At 42.1% G+C, this 6,475-nt stretch overlaps 1 non-coding gene across 1 annotated transcript; it reads right to left on the bottom strand.

Moving 5' to 3' along the window:
• Positions 1-4,362: 4,362 nt before the first annotated feature.
• On the bottom strand, positions 4,363-4,465 carry LOC143363663 (U6 spliceosomal RNA). The gene has a single exon (XR_013083869.1). It is a non-coding gene; the product is annotated as a U6 spliceosomal RNA (small nuclear RNA).
• Positions 4,466-6,475: the final 2,010 nt, after the last annotated feature.

Genomic DNA, 6,475 nt, shown 5'->3' with positions numbered 1-6,475 from the left:
GTTTTTGTTTTATAAAAGAATGTACAGTTACATAAAGAAATATATGGTTTTCTAAATCTATAAGAGGTGTACGAATACTTTTTACACTCACTGTATATAAATAATTGCGAGAAGTGCACGAAAACAGGCCATTTGTCCGCACTGTGCGGCGATCTGTTTATTTTCCGAGATATTCGCAAAAAACTGTCTATTTTGATGAAAAATTCTGCCTATTTTGAATTACCGAATTTGTTGTTTAGGGCAGGGGAGGGTTCTTTCGTTAAAATCCACAAGGGCATTTTTATTATCCACCCTATGAAATTATCGTGTCGAAGGGGTTAATGTTCTTCCACTTTGCAATCAAATTCGCAGAAGTAATCTATTCATGATCACTATAAGCTGTTTCTATACTATATGTATCGATTGCCAAATGATTCCTTCAAATATCTCGATGCTTTAAATTTGACTGTGATTTCGGACCTGACATGAGTATAGAAATGCTGCGAGTGGAAATACTGGAACATTTCGGCAAGAAAAAACGTAGATAAAGCGAATATATACGAAATAGACATAATAAAGGATTTATTTTGTACATATTAAGAAGCAATATTTTATTCACTATATTGTCTTTTAATCTATTTCTTTTTTTTACTAATTATTTCGCCAGTCTTTGAGAATACTCCTTCGGAAGGAACAGATGTTGCCATAACACAAAGATACTCCTTTGCAAGCTTTGATAGTGTTACGTCCCAAGTGGTATGAATTACGATCTTAAGAGGATAGGACGCAGTTTCGAACCTACCTGCATACACCGGCTATGGTTCGGGAAATTGAGGATCGTTTAAGTAACTTTGTACCCTTATTTTGAAAACAACAAAATTATTGATTTATTCAAAGTGTGGTTCTGAATCAGAGATTACAAATTTGATTTTACAAATATGGTGTATATAGCGCATATACTGGAGTGCTTACAAATAGTTTGATTATAATAATAATAATAATAATATTAATATTACCGTGATCACGGGTTCGGATTCGGTTACAATATACTCCGACTGCTGACACTGGTCTTTGGAACGGTTTGTCGCGAAACAACTGAACGAACTATTTTAACTTCACAAGAGACTACTGTACTATTGACTATGACTGAATAACTGATTGTTCACGATTGCCTGACTGACTGACTGACTGTTTATAACTGAATTTTAGGAGTTGGTCCCCCTTTTTATAAGATGCACAATCCTTTGTTTTTCAAAGATGCTGGCACAGGAGTCTCTACCTTGCATCTTTTTATCTTCTTGATGTCTCCTGACTAGTCAGCTGTATGCCGACAGGATCTTTTTACCGTGAAGTCGGCGTCTTTTCTTATAATTTGGCATAATTGGACACCTTTCCTGTTTGTTCTCAGCGTGTAAACTGAGAACTTCATCTGCGTGTCTTGCAGGAAGAAAAGTTGGAGTCGTTTCTCGTGCTACCTTATTGCGTACAATTTTTAACATATATCCTAATCCTATTTTTACTTCTCCTCGTGCGACATCATCGGTTGTCCATGATAATTCATAATAATTCTTCATCTGAAGGTTTATTCGTTGGCGGTCGGACCACCGGACGTTCACTGCCTCTGTCTGCTGGGACTGTGATTGACTGCAATTCTGTTCCCCGCGGGGGAAAAAAAACAGTAATAATCTATCTATCTATTATAATGTATCTATCTATTATAACGTATCTATCTATTATAATCTATCTATCCATCTATCTGTGCATTGTGCGGCCACTTCTTACTTACAGTAACGAGCAAAACTGAGTCAACACTATTTCAAGCAACATAACTTTCTAAAAATTAGATCAAATGACTTGAATTTTATTGAGAAGTTAGAAGGATTAGTTTATTAGACGAGGTGTAAAAAATTTTTGAAAAAATTTTGAATTGGTCGGAATCGCAAACAAATAGTAAAAGTTGGTTTTTTCAGGCTCTTTTATCTGAGCCTGTATTGAAAATTTAAAGAATGTATTTGATTCGCTCGAATAAGTTATGTCCATGCTGAAAATTTCACCGGTATTGACTTATTCGTTTACGAGTTATAAACGATTAAAAATGCGATTTTAAGTCGAAAATCGTGAAAAATGGCAATTTTTCCACTTTTTGTCTAAAGGGTGTGTGCCTGGATCACGCGAGTACTCAACAGCACAGAACGCTTCACGATTTTGCGTGTTATCCTTGTAACCGTGTCGGTTGCATACACATATACCGCACGTATCGGTCGGCGATACGACCCCACCACCGTACCATACTACGTTGTTCGCGAGTCCGGAGATAGTGAGGGATCGCGAGATATCGCGATCTTTGTCGAGTTGCGCACGCATCGATCCCCACTCGATAATGATCGAAGGAGGTCGATGCGAGCCAGCGATCCAGCACTCTACGTCTGGAAGCGGTCCGAGAAACACGCGTTTAAGAATTGTGTCTGTTCGACGAAACACGGTACCCGTTCGAGGAGTCAAACCGACTCGGCAGAGCAAGGCAAACCGTCCTTCCTGCTCTCAACGCGTACGCGCCTCAAACCGAGGAGTCACGAGCGCAAACCGCGCCGTGGCACTGTCGAAACGTTTTATATAAAGCTCCGTGACTCTCGGACGTGACCGCGTAGTAGTCCAACGAAATTACATAATTTTCACTCGCCTAAAGATTGATCGAGAAATGTTTAATTATCAATTCCGAAGTGAGGCGTTACTAGTGTCAGCGTAGATCACTTGCAGCGAGCAAGTCGCGAGTACGATTTAGGAGTGACGGCGAGTGGAAGGCGCCGTGTGTCGGTACGACACGATTTTATAAAATTTAGAGAACTGCGTCGCGCAGCGATAGAAACGCGTCGCGAAGCGTGCGATCATCGCGTCGAACAGACACAGTAGATTCACTTCGTCCTTCAAATGTAAATATTAGTATAGGGTACGTATAAGTATCGTTGCAAAGATACGGTACGTACTATACGGGTCGAAGCGAGACAGTCAATCATCGCATGATCGCGGTGGTTCTTCCGAAACCTCAACAGAGCGTACTCTGAGGCTACGAAACGTACCAAAGGGTAAACTCCTGGGTTCCGAGGGACTGCCGAGGTTTTCTGTGAGTCTCGTCTGGATCGAGACTATTTCACTTCGCACAATCAGGGTTCTTCTGCCGTGACCTTAATCGAGGGTAGTCCGAGGCCACGCACCGTGCCAGAGGGTACTCTTCTGGGTCCCGTGGGATTACCGAGGTTTGGTGTGGGTCTCGACCAGATTCGAGGCGATTGTACTTCGTACGATCGCGGCTACTCTGTCGTGACCTTATCAGAGCTTGCTCCGAGGCCACGTATCGTGCCGAAGGGTAGACTCCTGGGTCCCGTCGAGCGACCGAGGTTTAGTGCGAGTCTCCCCCGAATCGGTACGAAAGAGCATCGCACGATCCCGAGTATTCTGTCGTGACCTTTGTCCGAGATCACTCCGAGGCCACGTATCGTGCCAAAGGGTGAACTTATAGGTCCCGTGGAATAATCGAGGTTTAGTGCACGTCTCTACTGAATCGAGACGATCGCGCCTTGCACGATCGTGGACACTCTGCCGTGACCAATATTCGAGAATACTCCGAGGCCATGTATCATGCCAAAGGGTAGACTCGTGCGTCCCGTGGAGTGACCAAGGTTTAGTGTGCGTCTCCACTCAGGCCACTTGTCCGAATATCGTCCAGGTGCCTGGATGGTCTGACGGGTACGACGTCGTTCGATCGCGGATTTCGGGTCAGATAGGAGCGATCGGACTTTGCACGGTCACTGACACTCTGCCGCCGCCTCGCCCGAGACTGCTTAGAGGCCACGATTACGTGCCGAAGAGCAGAATCATTGGAAGCGTGGAGTGACGGCGATTTCGTGTTTGTCTCCATCCTGATCACTCGTACGATTATCCGGCCGAGTGTAGGGGCGGTCAGACGGGTCACGAACTGCTTGTCGCGGGGCGCGATCCGTGCTGAGTGATTTTCTAAACCGATTCCGAAAACCGGGCGTAGAGTCGAGCGAGCGTACCGCGAGCGTCTTTCACGCGTTCATAATACTTTGTCGCGAGCCGTCGGCACGGGAGGCCGACCCATTGTTCCACACGGTACCTGGAATTACTGTATCCAAACACACACGATGGTTCTCACGAGAATATATCATTTTTTGTTACCTTATCTGGGCTACGAAGATCTCATTTAACTCGTCCATACCTCGCCGCTTTCCAGTGCCTGGAGGCACGAATCCATTCCTGCTCGCGAACGTGCAAGCTTCGAGAAATTAGGGTAGTAACCGGCCCTGCGAGACGGTTAGGGATAGTCCCGAGACGCGAAGTAGAGATTCGAGTAACAGCGTACGCGAATCGGTAGAAACAGTAGGAAAGAACGGTTACATCCTTGCGCAGGGACCATGCTAATCTTCTCTGTATCGTTTCAAATTTAGTATATGTGCTGTCGAAGCAATTACATGTCAGACACAACCTCCATAATTTCCAACCAGGGCGTTTGATATGTCCCACCGGATATCTGGTGCAGCGAACGGACGATTATCGTCTGTGAGTTATGCACGATCTAACCACGAAATTATACTAAAGGCATAGAACATGTCAAGACACAACACAATCGTCCTACATATTTCATCGTCCATTACACAAGTATATATCATCGGAATTATATCATATTTGGTTTAGTTTTAATCAGAAACATGTTGGTAAATATGTTGGTAAAAGTTTCATAAAAAAAAATAATGACAAATAAAGAAGTTTTGTAACTGGATTCGATTAGTCTTCTGGTCTCACACCGATATAGCCGACAATGTGTGGCACACTTCTCGACGACGACGGCTCTTGACCTTTGCTGTTTTCGCCGTTTTCACGTCAGTAGCGTTTTCAAGTTATAGGTTTCTTATGACTTGAAGACGGTACGACGGTTTCCAGCGTTCCCTGTGTAGTTCAAATGGGACGCTCGGCGAGAACCTCCGATTTCGTATCTTGTCAGTAAAAACGGCGGACTGACAAACAACGAGATTTCACTGTAATAGGCAGTCCTTATAGTAATAGGTATATATTATCTGTAGGGAGTTTTCTATTTTTTAAATATTTACCTCTTTGTGTATGCACAGGATCACGAGCAGGTTGAACCCATTTACGAGCAGACCCAGGAGGGAGCACAGCAGGATGGGCACGTCAACAAAAGAAGCGGTCATCTTCGAGTCTCTTGCTGAAACACGCCATTCGTAGCTTTATCTTAGTATTAAATAACGAATTTGTACGGTGTCACGTTGCCCTGATTTTCGGCCCGTCCGACGGGAGAAAAACCCGGGCAACGGCGGGTTTTTACAGACCGTGAGGCCGGGCCACGTTCGGCCGCGCGAAACGTGGTCCACCCGGGACAAACAGCGCACAGTGGTGCCAAGGCGGCAAAAAGTCCATTTTATAAATTTTCGATTTTTATAAAAAAAAATTATTTCTGTATATCCTAATAGTGCGTGCATGATGTGCCAAAGTCAGATTTTTGAAAAAAATTTTTACGGAGATATACGCATGGTAAATAACCATTTCCTCGCTCCTGGGAATCCATCAGTTTTCAGTGCGAAAGTTATGTAATTACTCCGCCTATAATTGAATACTAAGGGGTCTACAAATCATATGGGTCATTGCAAATGGTTTTAACTATTGACTGGAAAAAAAAGTTTTCCAAAAAAAGTTGTTTAACATTAAGTAATATGGACTAACCTGAAGCCCCTTTGCGTTACGCTCATTTTTTATTTATGGCGGAATACAAAAAATCCTTTGAAAAGCTTCGATCTGGAACTAATCGTTTTGGCAAGTTATAATATTGATCTAGCTTTGTGCAAAAAATCACGAGATACTTCGAGATGCTTTCGTCGCAATTTAAGTTCAAATATCAACTTTCGGAATTTCCAAGAATGAATCGCGCGGAAGTCACGATTATTTGATGTTTCAGGTGAAATTTTTAAGGGATACATATCAGATAATAAAAAAAAATGACATTCATACATATAAAAAAATATTTAATAACAATTTTGTATGTTAAATAAACAAAGTTTTCGTTCACTGGACTACTGTCGCAATAATGCAACAGGTATTTTGTGGTAGTGCTCCAATGAACGCTGTAACAATAATTTATGTCAGATAAAAAAAATTGTTATTAAATATTTTCTTATACATAAAAAATTAATAAATCTTATGCACTTCTCATTTTTCTTTATTATTTAGAAATATTCCTAAAAAATTTCACCTGGAACATCAAATAATCGTAACGTCCGGAAAATTCACTCTTGGAAATTCTGAAAGTTGATATTTAAACTTAAATTGTGGCGAAAGGGTCTCGAAGGGTCTCATGATTTTTTGCACAAAGTTAGATCAATATTACACCTTGCCAAAACGATTAGTTCCAGACCAAAATCTATTACAGGATTTGTTGTATGCTTCCATAAATAAAAAATGGGCA

The sequence above is a fragment of the Halictus rubicundus genome, unplaced genomic scaffold (assembly GCF_050948215.1).
Source record: "Halictus rubicundus isolate RS-2024b unplaced genomic scaffold, iyHalRubi1_principal scaffold0084, whole genome shotgun sequence".
Taxonomy (NCBI): domain Eukaryota; kingdom Metazoa; phylum Arthropoda; class Insecta; order Hymenoptera; family Halictidae; genus Halictus; species Halictus rubicundus.
This window is presented reverse-complemented; position numbering and strand designations above follow the sequence as displayed.